Raw genomic sequence first — 15,016 nt, 5'->3', positions numbered from 1 at the left:
TTCTAAAAGAAAGTGGAAATTGAGTTTACGCCAGTAAATTTCAAATAAAATAAAAAGCATTGCATACAGAAACGATCAAATCCTTTTTTTACTTTCGTAAATTGATGTCTTAATTAAGTTGGAGTTGAAGCAGTGAAGGCAGTGAAACTTATTCGTTTTTCGTTCTTTCCCGGTCGTCGATAAAGTTTTCCCTTTAATGGAACCGAAAAATGTTACATTTTACGATTTGAATAGACCGAAACGAAAGTGCATTTTTAACGATCTCTTCGCGTCCAATTCTCTACAACATGAATATAAAATGTCGGCGTCTAAGTTATTTTATTGAACTTTTCTTTAACGATGCATTACCCGAATGTTTAGCATAACGACCGATGAATAAATCTGTAAAGTAAATCAGATTGAATTTGTTAAATCCATTAAATACCATACCGAAAACACACCTATCACGAACAACATCTTATCCCAATATTTTCCTTACCTAAATTACTTTTCCGTTAATATGTGACCGGGTATATGTTGTACTTTAGAAGAACCATAGCTACAGTTAATTTATGTCGATGTCAAAGCCTTACACTCCTATGCATCTAACGCGTCTAATGGTGTTTGATTTTACATTGTTTTTTTTGCACGTTTTTTGTTTCTTGAATTTTTCTTGATTGAACCACGGTTGGTTTGAAACGAGATTAAATAAAGAACGCCGACCACCAATAATTTTTTTTCATATTATTAATCAGTGATGGACAAGAACATCACACAGGAAAAAATCAAACCGATCGGCTGGGCCGTTTCTGAGAACCAGCAGCTGTGTCGTCCACGGCCTGTAGAGTAGCGGTTAGTTGTGACTTATATTGGGATCGGTAGCAGGACTAATTCTAAGACTTTTTATTAAAAAAAATTCACCTTGGAACATCTGGTTGGGCAGCTGTAGCCCCAAGTAGTCGAAAAATCACGATTTTCAATCGACGATATCTTCGAAAGGAAGCAACCGTGGAAGTTTCGGATTGTTGATATGGATAGAGGGTTACAAGCCCTATCAACCACTAGTAACTGATTTTTTAGATGTTGTCTATAATGGCCCATTTTCGACCATCTTTTTTTTGCTACCATCGGCGAACTTTGAACACTGCTGGAACGCTTCCAACGTACTTTTTTTAATCAAAATATGTACAGTTGCTTAGCCCTAAGCTTAAGCTTTGTAACAATACCAAGCATGATACTCATCGGATACTCACCGTTTTTGTTAGATTTTTTGTAGCGAGGTCGCTCTACGACGAAATTTACGAACGAATCTTAAATTTCGAAATTGTAACACAGCTACTTCGTGTCCTTTGTTCTTGAATGATTTTTTCGTGTTAACAGGTGAGCGTCGAAGAAGTCAAATATGACTGATTTTGGTGTAGGTGTCACTATTGGGCTTATGCGGGAATTCTGATTTCTTCCAAAATTCAAAAATTTTCTAGGTTTTGGTTGTTAAATCTTTTTTAGTGAGCCAATAATGATTTAGCAACCGTTTTAAATACAATAGCTTCAATAATATTAATATTAATAATATTAACAATATTAATAATATGAAAAAAAAATATTGGTGGTCGGCGTTCCCTATTTAATCTCGTTTCAAACCAACCGTGTGAACATGAAAAACTGTGGAAAATTGAAAATGGCTTTTCCAGCCGAAAAAGCGATTTATATGAAAAAATTAAAAGTGATGAATAACCTGAAGGTGAAAACATTTTTCCAAAATTCTTTTTTCATTTTAATGAGACAAAATGGCATCGATTTAGACTTTTCTCAAAAAGTTACCGAGAAAATCTTTAAACTTTGACGTTCGTTACGTAAATAAAACCCCAGGAGATTGGTAGGTTTTTTTTTTTTAATAAACCGCTTTTCAGCCGCAAAAGCCATTTTCCCAAAAACAGTTCCACAGTTTTCCATGCTCAATCAAATGAGATAAAGAAAAAAATTGAAAAACTTAATGCAAGCAGATTAACACAATGGACTGGACTATATTTCCCATAGGGTTGAAAATAAGCATGCTATTTGTGGAGTACATGTTAAGAGGCATCGATGTTTAGCTGAAATTGTAGACTACATTTTTGATGGTATCTTTTCATGAGAATCCTTTTTGAAAAATGTACGACTGCAATAACGACCACGAACACAAATTATATTATTTTTGGTAGTAGTCGTTTGACCAGCTCTGAGAAAAATTAGAAAAGTTGAACGAAATTTGCATAAACTGCTCAGTTCTCTCAGAACTGGTGAAACTGCTATAGAACCAAATCTATTTTCTGTTGGAATCTAATACATTCGTGGTCGTATATTTTTGAATAGCGATTTTGGTGGAAAGATATCAAAAGTAAACTAATATCCTTGTAATCGACCAATGGTACTGAAGATGGTTAGACCACGCTAACCTCTGACCGCCACTGGTTCCGGAGGTCGAAACAGCATTTTATCTCCACTTTCGCTTCACGCGATCCATGGGAAAGGGAAGAGTAATTATGCTCTGTTTGTTTGTTTGTTTTGGTGATTGTTCTACATATTAGATAACGCTACCCCTGGGGTTAGTCTGGCTTCCAGGTAAAATAAAGTTTTGTACCATTGGTCGATTACAATTAAAGCAAAGCATCGATGCCTCTTAGTATTTATCGGGTATATATTGCTAAAAATGATTCTCTATTACTGTCGCTAAGGAAATCATTTCAGCTACTAGACTATATCGTTAACTATATTAAGGAAATATCTTTTGCAAAGTGTTTGACATGATAACCAGTAAGCTTTTAGTTGGTTGGATGTTGTATTACAGTTATAGTTTGACAACTTCAACCTAATTCCTTTGATAATAATGTGTGGTTTTCAACTTTTCACCAGATGGCAAGTATATCACCAGTAGAATATTACGCAAGATATCACGTCTATTACTTCGTTTTATATAAGTCAACCTGAAAACTGACCTTGAAAACCTGAAACCTCATTCGACCTGATACTGAACCGAACCTGAAATTAATTAGGTCACTTTAATTTCAGGTCAGGTTTTTTATTTTCAGGTCGACCTAAGCCCGACCTATTCCGATCCCATCAATTTGATTAATAAAAAAAAAATCCATGACAATTATGCACATCTGTTGTCAGAATCGAATTCGTCGGATTCGGATGATTAGATTAAGTTTTGTTCTCCAATCTACATATGGTTTTACACCATTTCTTCTGTGACTGTTTAAAGAAAAAGAAGAAAAAGAAAAAATTTTTCCACATTTTCCTTAATTTTTCCACATTTTCTCAAATTCTTCTAAATTTTTACAAAAATATTTATTGGGAAAATTAGGTGAATTCTAGAAAAATTTGGGAAAATTAGAGAAAATGCTTAGAAGTGTTATCCATCGTCATTTGTTTTTCGTGAAGTTAATAGGAAGGTCATTTTTTCCAACAATTTTCATTTGTTCATTAAAGACGGTAATTATTGTCTGAACCTGATCCTTGGTTAACGGTTCTAGTAAACTCAACAAACAAGATTAAACTCGGTTTAATAACTTTCAATTTCTTGAGAAAATAACTTCGAAATTAAAAAATGAAACCGAAAGTTATAATGAAAATGGAAGAAAAAACACAAAAATTGTAATTTCGAACAAATTTGTAAGTTTGTGACTGTTTGCAGCCGCATACATTGTATTATAATGTGTTATATACCGGAGATAATATTTCCCATTATTTCCATTTTGAGAACATAAAAATAAAACGGATGTATAAAAATATTTTAAACGATTTTCCCTGGCGCGGTGCATGTATTATGAGTACATACAAGAACGGTATGGATGGAGCAAGAGAGAGAAGTTTTATTTTTTTTTATTATTTAGCAATAAACTTCACAAAAGATATGTATACACAGCGACGTAATAAACGTAAAGAAATATTCAGGAACATGATGAATATGAAAATAAAAGAATGAAGCAAAAAAAAATATATCGTCAACGCAGTTGTCCCTGGATCGTAAAATCATTGATGCAGAATTTTCTTTTTATATATTAAAATAATACACTGTGGAATGGATAAAAATCACTTTAATATCCATCTCTTGATGATGATGTGGCATATCACCGCGCACAGACTTTCGAAATGCAAACACAGAAAAACTGTTAAAAGTTTTTCATTGTGCGTGGTTTTTTTTTTCGTCGTCTTCGAGGTTTACATTTTTATTGCCAGGGCAATACCGAATGATGTTTTTTTTTAACTAGAAAAATATGATTGCATATGTATATACATGTAATCCATAAAATTCCATTCGAAATGAAAATGGAAATTCAGAATTGGCGCGGAAAATCGTTACAGCAACCCGTGCAACCACGTTTTCGGATACACACAACATTTGTACGTTCCCCCGGTATGATTGATTTATTTATTCAATTTTCTCACCTTAGAAATAGAGAATTTATCGATTGTCATTTACGTTGTATACGAAAATTATTTCGGATATTTCTTCAATGATACACCATACACTCACTCCTCACACTCTGGTATGTAACGGTAATTCGGTTTGAGCTTCCATGAAATTGATATATTTTTTATACTGTCATCGACGTTGCCATCAATATGGCTAAACTTGGGGATGCAGTTTTCGAGGAAATAAAAAAAACAACTGAATAAAGGGATGATTATGTTGTGTCTTCGGAGAAAGCAAAAAAGAAAACATCTAGAAGTTATGTCGTTTCCCGTGTCGTGTATTTTCATTTTTGAAATATGATGATTTGGTGAACGGTTTATCGTCATTGGAGACTGGAATGATGAGCTAAATAGCTTTTTGTTACAAATTTCGATTCAATTCAATTCGAAAATTCGATTTTCATTTAAGGAATATAATTTTCTTGTTATTTTTGAAGAACAAGTCGAGGCTGATCAACAATTTCAGTATAAGCTGACGTGGACAAATACACCAAAAATTGTTGAATGAATAAAGTATAAAGTCCCATGTTCAGGTTGCAGCCTTGATTATGGTCTTTATTGGTAATGTAGCTCTTCTAACATTACTGCAACTACTTCTTTTGAAGCTCACAACACAAGATCTTAATAATTATCAAATGAAGCAATCTGACAAATTAATTATTTCTGGTCGATGTAAACTATCATCACGTATCAGATATGACATCATGGATAACGTCGGCTTAAGTTAAATTAAAAGACTCATTGATCATTTCATCATTTTCGAATCTGTTACTTCTTTTGGTCAACGAGATCTTGACAGATTGTAACAAAATCTATTACTTCATTAGTTTTGACATAACATTAATATATAAGATCACAATTGGCAGAGTTCATCGCTTATGTCGTCGCTGTTGATAACAGATGATATTGTCCATCATTTTGGGTCCATCATTTTGGGTCCTTCATTTTGGGTCCATCATTTTGTGTCAAATACTGTTGGCTTTGAGTAACAATGATAAATGTTTGCGGTAATGTTACCTACTGCGAAAAAATTCAGAGTTTGTGCCAATTTCAGTGAACTATTACGTTTCGTCTTAAGTTAACTAATTTTATGATAAAAGCCCAGTCCCTTTCGACAATTCGTTTGATTGAGTATTATACTAAAAATTGTGGAACTAAATTTTAAAATTGTGGAACTAAATTTTTTTTGGAAAATAGAAAATCGCTTTTATACGGAGAAAAAATTTAAAAGTCAAACATCTCTTGAAGGAGACAAAATGTTTCGAAAATTCTTTTTTCCGTATACGTTTATTGAAAATGTTAAGTTACCAAACCGGCACTGTTGATTTGGGACTGTAATTGGTAAATCATAAATCAACAGTTTTTTAGTATAAAGTACGAAAATGTCAGTTGTTGTTACAGATTCGTGACTTTACTAGTTTACTGTTACGACTGTTGATTTTACCAATTTCGATTTTTGTACGTACTTGTTATCGGGAATCATTCTCGCTGATAAATTTTACAAATGTTTAGCAATGGTTACCTATTTTTAAGTTTCTTCTTGTAATTTTTTGTGACGAACTGGAGGTCGTAATAACAACAACTTTTCTGTAATGGTTACGAATTTGCGGATTTTTACTATTTTAGGTTGGTAATGACATTGGGAACATTATTTATGAGGTCGGATTGGTAACAATTACAAATTTTCTGTAATGGTTACGAATTTTCGGTTTTTTGCCATTTTTTGTAGGTAATGGCATTGTGAACATTGTTTACCAACTAGGATTGGTAACCATTACAAATTTTCTGCATTGGTTACGAATTTTCTGCTTTTTACTATTTTTGTAGGCTCGTGGAGCACTTTGTACCGTTACCCACCGTACTAAGAACTAAAATTGCCCTAAACTACCAGAACTCTTCCTTGGCAGATTAAAATTTACAACATTTCAAGCAGATAATCGTGAATTTTGAGAGTAGATAATCGTAGAAGTAATTTCAACAGTATTTTCTTCAGGATTTTCAAAGTGTTTTCGAGAATTTTCATACAAATTACAAATCTTTTCAACGAATTTCACTGTTTTCTTAACAAAAGATTTTCTTCTCCTTGCCCTTGATTTCTAGTACGGTCAAAAAATCTGTGCATTCATTGGATATGTTGTAAAAACATCAATTCGAATGGAATGACAGTGACAGACGAAACTCCGTCGAACACACTAATCACCCACATAATAAGCGTAGTATATGCGACTGAGCATCTGTTTCCACTTTATTAATCATGGACACGGCGTGTGTACGTACAAGCGACAAGCATATTTTATTTAATTAAAATCAAAATGTGATTATGACCATAATCTTAAATTATATTTTATTAGTCCCATAACAGTAATATAACAAACCAAGGTATTTTCGTTAAACGCAATATTAAAATACATTTTATTTATGTGTTGGTTATTTCCGTTCCCTCAGGATCCAGCACATATATATGTACACACAAACCAAAAACGATAATATCCTGAACAGTGACAGGACATATAAGTTTTTATGGTATTGACTGTACTTACTTATATCTTAAGTGTTGCTTGTCGTATCTGAACGCACATATTCGTTTATATACGTAGACGAGGTAGTAGCTTAAATTGGATATTGTATTTTATATGGAATTTCCATGCATGTGGGATGTTATACCTCTGAAGAAGCAACAAAAAAAAATAGAGGAAGAAGAAAGAATATGGAACTAAGTTTTGGGTTTGATACGGTAAACACATTCGGAGGTATAGAAAGCTATTAGATATAAATGTGCTATTTAGATTATTTATAATCAGTTGCTAGTTGAACACATATGAGCATATTTATATGTAATGCGGTTTTGTGGAAGTATAATCTAGTCGAGATATGTAAGATATATGTAGGAACGCATCACCATATATAAAGAAAAACGATGCGACATTAAAACGAATCTATTTCCCAAGGTAGACACTTATCTCGTATACGCTCAAGCCCCCAATGGATTTTAATTGGCGTTTATTAGAGATGAGAGACGGTTTCATTTTTCATAACAAACTTACAGCTAGATGCTTTGGAAGAAATTAACAAACATCACTGCCAACAATGATGATGATATTTACGACATTTTTAATCCTCTTGTTAATTATGAATTCCATCTCTAATAAAATACAATGTATGATTGACATAATCTGTTCCCCCCCGGACAAGAAATCATTTTTTTTCCGATGAAAGAAAATTTTGTTTTTCATATTCTCTCACTCGAATGTATCAGAACCCAATTAATGTTTCATGGCATCTCCCCGCATATAAAATCTCATCAAGCGGCGATATATTTAATTCACGTGATCCTAATTAAGATTATTTAAATGAGCGATACTGAAAAGAAGTAACCGAATAAAAATCGAATTCTTTTATCGCAGGAATAAGAAGAGAAAAAAAGTTCGTTAATTTCCTTGTTTAATACTTTGTGGAAATTCTATTCTCCTGTACCCAATTTTTTTTTTCATACTCTGCCGGAAGTGCACAACGAAAAAGTTTTTGGCAATTTTTTTTGGTTCATTTCCCAATCAATTTTTTTTTGTGTAACTTGAATGGAGTGGGTTCGTTGTTGATTTGAAAAATATGACGATGTTACAATTTTCGAATGAGGAGAATTAATTACATGTTTTATTATGTCCTTAGTTACTTATTTAAAAGAAGATGCAAACAAAGACTTGCACGGTACATGCCAGAGAAGAGTTTACGAATTTTCCATGATTTGGTGACGATGATTTTCCACGATTTACTAGCTTTGTAAATTCGCAGGTTCAAATTTAAAATAAAAGGGGGGGGGGGAAACTTTTACGAAAAAGACTGAAGACCACCGGTCGTGATATGGACCAAGTGTCAGTCAGAATTTTCTTTGGAAAATAAAAACTTTTTCTTTAGGGCATAGGGCGCAGCGATTACAGAGACACAAAAATTGTTAAAGCAAAGATTTGGCGAATTCACTTGCTTCGCTCGCTAGGTAAAATATATACAAATCACGGATCATTTTGATGAGGAGGAAAATTATTAGACAACCGCATCGGCATTCGAAACGAAATGGAGACAGCAAGTGTAGGGAAATCGGTTCACTAGGTCACTAACTAGTAGGTATTTAGCCCAGTAAAACCCATTTTTTTGATTATCAATTTAGGTGTTTCGATGTTTTCAGAAAAGGTTGGCACTATTTGAACGGCGTGCAAATAGTCATTACATTATGAAGAGACTATTTGCACGCGAGTGTCGAGCATATGAGCTTTGTTGGCGCGCGCCAACAAAGCTCATATTCTCGACACTCGGATGCACGTGCAAACAGTCTCTTCATAATAGGTTGGCTATTTATACGAATTGTAACATTTTATAAAGTAATGGACTCTCTTGTCTTTCGCGTGGCCTGACGCTTTGAGATTTTTTAGATGAATTCAGGATTTAGATGAATTTAGGAACAGACCAACCTCCTTCCTTACACAGTTTGTAGAAGGATGAATTCAAGTGGAACAGACCAACCTCCTTCCTTTCACAGTTTGTAGAAGTATCTATTCAGTTGGAACAAACTAAACTCCTTTCTTACACAGTGTGTAGAAGGACGAATTCGGTTGGAACAAACCAAACTCCTTTCTTCAACTGTTTGTAGAAGGATGAATTCAGGTGGAACAAACCCCACTCCTTCCTTACACAGTTTGTAGAAGGGTGAATTTGGTTGGAACAAACCAAGCCCTTCCTTAGACAGTTTGTAGAAGGATGAATTCAGTTGGAACAAACCAAACTCCATCCTTACACAGTTTGTAGAAGGTAGAATTCACTATTTGCACTCGGGTACAGATAGTGTTCATATTGATTATTTGCACTCGGTTGCAAATAGTCGCTTCGTTTTTTTTTTATTACATTTACATTTATTACGCAATAAATAAAGGAAAAACTGAATCGCCTTTGCATATTTTTCCACATTTCTTTAATCATTTTGCACAAAAACTGCACTGAGAAAAAAGTTGACAGTTCTGTCCCCAGGTAATGTAATTTTTCATATAAAAATCACATTACCTGTGACAGGTAATGCTGTTTGTTCATGAGAAATAACATTACCTGGGGAAAGATTATCTGTCATAGGTAATAATCTGAAAACTTTTCTGTCAGTGTGGTAACGCTTTCGTTAACCGTACGAGAAAAAAATCTTTCTGGACAATTTGTGAAAGATTTTAGTGTGCAAATAGTCTCTTCATAATACATTACAATATATTGGCTATTTGCACGCGCGTGCAAATAGCCATTTAATAATGTAATGACTATTTGCACGCCGTGCAAATAGTCACTTCGTTTAGAAAATGGATTGAAACGTCTGCATATCTGAGAGATAACACTTTGAACACCATTTAATATAAAATCATTTACTTTAATTATTTCAAAATACATTCTGCTACATTGATGGAAATTTATCATCGCTTTTACATTTATAGTCATGCCTTAAACTAGAGTTGTCAAAATGCTGTGAAAGTGGGAGTGGTTAGAAATGGATGTCATAAAAATCCCATCGAAACATTGTTAATCGTTGCTGCTTTCTCGGTTGGATGGGTCAGTTCTCGTTTTCACTATTTAAATCATAAAGTAAATGCGGTATGAAGTGATGATAATTGATTCAAGCATATGAAGCAGGCCAACATATATTACAGAATATTGACAGAAAACAAATAGTTATTTGTTTACCGAGGGAAGAAAATTGGATATTCCTGCAAGTGCGAAGTTTTGCGACCTTCTTACAAAGGTGAACATAATGGTTTCGTATACACGAAGTGTGACATCAATTTGTTACAAAAATTTTCAAATCAAAAACAAAGGCGACAGTTTGAGGGAGAAGAAATGTCGATTTTCTCCAGTCAAAACAAGAGGGTAGAAAATAGACATTTATCCCCCGAACAAAGCGTCAACAAAAACATTATTTTCTGATGGCTTTTCGAGTGGAGAAAATTAGGTTATGATTAATATAATAAAAAATATTTTTGACTTTAAGAGATGCCTAAGTCATCGAATTGATTATGACACGAGGCCGCAGGTTGTCACATCGAGAGCCTAATGAAGTACTTTGCACCGAGATTCATAAAACGATTTATGCAACAGAGACATCTAAAGTTTCCAAATTTTGCACATTATGATGCTGAATTGCATAAAGATTGTATAAACGAACCAGTCCGTTGAAATCATATTTTGACCCGACACATGGCGCGTTCTTCTTAGTAATACGAACGTGGTAACAATTCAGTGGAAAAATTTTTTTGATCGAGATACTGTCCGTCTGTAAATAAAAGCCTATGGAGCCGAAATACTTCGAATGTCTAAATAATTGAAGGGCCAACTCGAAATATTCCAAAGAATCGGAGATTGTCGTGAAAGATTCGAGAAGTTTTAACTTTGTCAGAAAGGTGAAGCTGGAAATCGACTTTGAAATGATTTGCATAGTGATTTTCGTCAGTTGCTCCAATTCGGACAGACTGTCGTAGAAATTTTGATCGAATGATGATTCACTTCTCAAATACAGTTCACTCAAGTAGTCGAATTTTTTAAGAAACTGAAACAGATGCTCCGGATGCAGCACGCTTCCTGTCACAGCTATACGTCGAGTACGAAAAAATTTCTTGAAGAAGTCGTCAGGTATCTTGCCATTCACCAATGCCATCAGTTCATTGTAGTTAAATCCGGAATATAAATTTACAGTTTCGCTCAGCGTTTTGTAGTTGTTGATCTGAAAACCTAACGAATCGCGGTAATATTGAAATTCGTCAACTCTCCTAACGTCACTCAGTTCAACACCTTCGAGGTATATCTTCACTTCATACCGCCGGAAATTAATCCTTAAACTTAATCCGAAAAAGTCTATTTCGTCGTCAAAGTTCACGCACTAGGAAAAACTAGAAACTTGAAAATTCGTAAATTCATCTGGAAAATTATTTGATTTTTGCTCAAGTGGGCTTAAATTCTTGGAGATGTTGCCAGCTATACAGAACAGAATAGTTTTTGAAAATCATCTGAGAAATGTTTGTGTCGTGTTTGTTTGGCCTAAACTTGTAGCAAAATGGCTCAATTAGGAAAATCGAAACCTTTTTTTCGCGAAATACATTCAGTCATGTAATCATACATTCATACATTCTGTGTGAGCGAACCAAACAGTTAATTCTGTCAATCAAATCACAAATTAAGTACAGTTTAAGTGACACGTTTCTCCGTATAATCTGTTGATCTCCATAATATCTCAATGTAATGTTTATTTTTATACCAATTTTTGTACAGCATGTTGTTGTTCATGCTCATTGTTTTAATTTCGTTATGCGTCAAAAGTGAACAATGAAAAATTTGATTGAAATAGATTCTGTACTGGGATCGGCTTGGCCTCGAGTTGTCAATCGACATCTAGAACGATAAAACACCTACATATCTTGGTAAATAAATAACTATTATCACCGAAATGCATACAGAGAAATGATACGCAGACGACGTTGCGTTCCTTGACGAAAAGTAAAACTTTCGTTGTTTCTTGGGAACGGGCATAACAACAGATTGCTACAAAGCATCTTTCAGGTCTTTTTAACGTTGCGATTTGGCAACGAACTATACAGACAACAATGAAGACCAACTAAAACGAGAAGCTAAACTACTTTGACTATAAAGCTGGAATGCCTCAACCTTCAAAATTTATTCTTAAAGAGCGCTTTCATTAATCTTTCATTCGTCAAAACCGTAAGCTTAACCATTTTAACTACAAAGCTGGAATTCCTCAAACTTTAAACTCCTAATTCCAAAGGATTAATGCAATTCTTATACTAAACGGTCAGATACAGCTGAAATGCCTACGAACTTTCTTGTCTAAAAAGTAAAAGAAAAAGAAAACAAAACGGATAAAAGGAGAACAAACAGAGCTTTAGTGCTCTTCCCTTACCCACGGTTCACGTTAAGTGAATGATTTAAAGAAGAGAGAGCTGTTTCGACCTTCGAATTGAACCGATTGAACCTAAACGGGGCATGAATTTTTACTTACTCTGCAAAACAAATATCTCCAAATTAGGACGTACTATTACCGAACTAATAGCTTCAATTCAATATTGTACTTTTTCGATCACGATAATTTCCGTCTCGAGATAAAACTTCAATAGAATATTCAAAACTCATTTTAATTCAATTTAGATTGTTATCCTGATACCATTTATGTTCTAATTCTTTGCAATTTTGTATTTTATTGTCGTTTCACTCCAAGTTTTTTCGTTTTAATTTCTCAAAAATCCATTTCTTCTTTTTTTAATTTATTAATGTGAATGCAAATGACACGAACGACATGCAGTCTCTGTCCCTGCACAACCGGGGTTGCTAATTAAAATCTTGATGCAAAAAATCTATTTCTTTTGGTGCAGATCTTTTTTTTTTATCGGTAAAGCGGCAAAAGAATTTCCACATCAACGTGCAAAACGTACATTTATCTGTGTGTGCTTTGTATTTTCCTTCTTTTTATCCGGATAAATGTATAACTGCAGCAACTGAAGCTCACATTAATCAAAATAAGTATACGCCGGTTACGTATACTAATGCCTTACCCAACTATAGTAAATATCGGTCTCTGGTTAAGAAATTTCTTTCATCTTTGTGACATATGTAGAAGAGAGCTGTTTAGATATGCACACATATGCTCTATCTAATCAATTTTATCATGTTCCATTCAAATTCCGTGCACAGAAAATCGCATACGAGAAACGGGAACTTTCATCAATAAAAGAAGTATCCAAAGGCAGGTATTTCTTTCCGCGAATTCCCCCACATGTATTATATACGTTAGATGTTGGCATACGTTAGATGTTTTTATATTTTTTCTACATTTCCCTATATGCATGCATGTACAATATTATAAACAAACATATTTGAATTTACTGCATGACTGAGTAACGCTGAGAATGTTTTTTTCCCCATCTCCTTATTATTATGTGTGTGCATGGAAAGTTGATGAAATAAAAATTTGATTTAAAAAAAAGTATTGGAAATTGTGAAAATCTATTTTGGCGTTTTATTCATTCGCCAGTAATCTAATAGTAAATTTCCTTGAATGCTGGAAACGAAAGCAAAACGCCTAAGAGTTTTTTACTGACTCGCACGAATGATATTTTTAAAGAAGAAAAATCAAATATTTGATTTGCAGAGCAATGATAAGCAACGCACAGGAAGTGAAAGTAACATTGACCGAACAAAACCAAAATACTCTCAGGTCTCAATGTCCAGAGTCAGCTGGTAGGAATTTCGCGCCCATGCAGTGCGAAATTCTTACGTTTATATAGTAAAAAAAATGAATTTCGCGCCGTGCGTGCGAGAGGTGGAATCTCACGCCCATACATTTTCGGTTTTACATTTCGAATTTTCTAAATTTAAAGAAAAAGTGGAAATTGGTGCGACCTCGATTTTCAGTATTTTGCGACCAACTGAATATTGGTATTGGGTGCGAACTCGACTTTGATAACTTTTTTCCTTGGAACGAACCAAGCTCCTTCCCCTTATATTTCACGATATCTGTGTAAACACCAAAAATCGAGTTTGCACCCATTTCCAATTTTCTGTTACTCGTAAAGTGCCCAAAATCAAGTTCGCACCTAATTCCCATATTCTACTGGTCGAAAAATACTGATAATCGTATATTTCCACTTTTTCCTTACATTGAAATTGTTAAATCGAAAATGTATGGGCGCGAGATTCCACCTCTAGTGTAGGAATCTCGCGCGACGCGAAATTCTTCGACACCCCAGAGTCATACTTCACTTCATAATATTATCCCGTTATGTCACAGGCATGGTACAATCGCTCTGCCTTGCCATCACTCTCACGGCGAAATAAACTGTTAGATCGAGAATACCGAAGACCAGTTAATTGACTTGATCCGTGATGTTCTTGTCATTGGATATTTTCATATTAATTTTGACACCTTCTGGGCAAGTTAAAATAACTGGTCCAAATTCGATTTCTTTCTCCGTCATCACAACAGTCAGTCTTGAGCTAAGCATTCACTCGTCCGCGAAAAGAAACATTGACAGATGGTCCATACATTTTCTGTCAAATTTTTATTTTTGCCCGATGACCAAACCAGGCTTTAACTGAGAGTGAAGGTCGATTAAATTTAACTCACCGCGAGAGAAATGTCAAACATTTATGAATGAAAATAAGTCGGAATGAACAATGAATTTTGACATTGTCCCCGAGGCCAGTTAGGATTAGTTAAGAGTCGAAATCATCCTTCGTTACCACTGTATTCCTTTTCATTTGATGTATTTGATGCTCCGATCATTTGATGAAGTAGTCCGACGATATTCGCAATCGTGCAAGTCGAATCATGTGTTGCACCAGTTGCATTATACGAGTTGACACTGTGTCCCTATACGAGAATATTATATATATTTATGCACATCCGCGTTATATATTTATCGAGTGCACACACATAATTTCGATACGTCGTAATAACATTTCGCCATTCTCCTGTTAACTCCTCGATGTGTGTATGTACCGTAGGATGAATATATATTGCCTAAGATATTCTTTTATTCATACAAAATAC

At 34.3% G+C, this 15,016-nt stretch overlaps 1 long non-coding RNA gene across 1 annotated transcript; it reads left to right on the top strand.

Annotated features, from left to right (window-relative positions):
• On the top strand, positions 1 to 1,966 carry LOC119069006. Its single transcript, XR_005086261.1, has 3 exons — positions 1 to 12; positions 1,852 to 1,855; positions 1,917 to 1,966. It is a non-coding gene; the product is annotated as an uncharacterized LOC119069006 (long non-coding RNA).
• The last annotated feature ends 13,050 nt before the right edge of the window (positions 1,967 to 15,016 follow it).

The sequence above is a fragment of the Bradysia coprophila genome (assembly GCF_014529535.1).
Source record: "Bradysia coprophila strain Holo2 chromosome X unlocalized genomic scaffold, BU_Bcop_v1 contig_20, whole genome shotgun sequence".
Classification (NCBI taxonomy): domain Eukaryota; kingdom Metazoa; phylum Arthropoda; class Insecta; order Diptera; family Sciaridae; genus Bradysia; species Bradysia coprophila.
The sequence above is the reverse complement of the archived record's forward strand: the minus strand, read 5'-3'. Positions and strand labels throughout refer to the sequence as shown.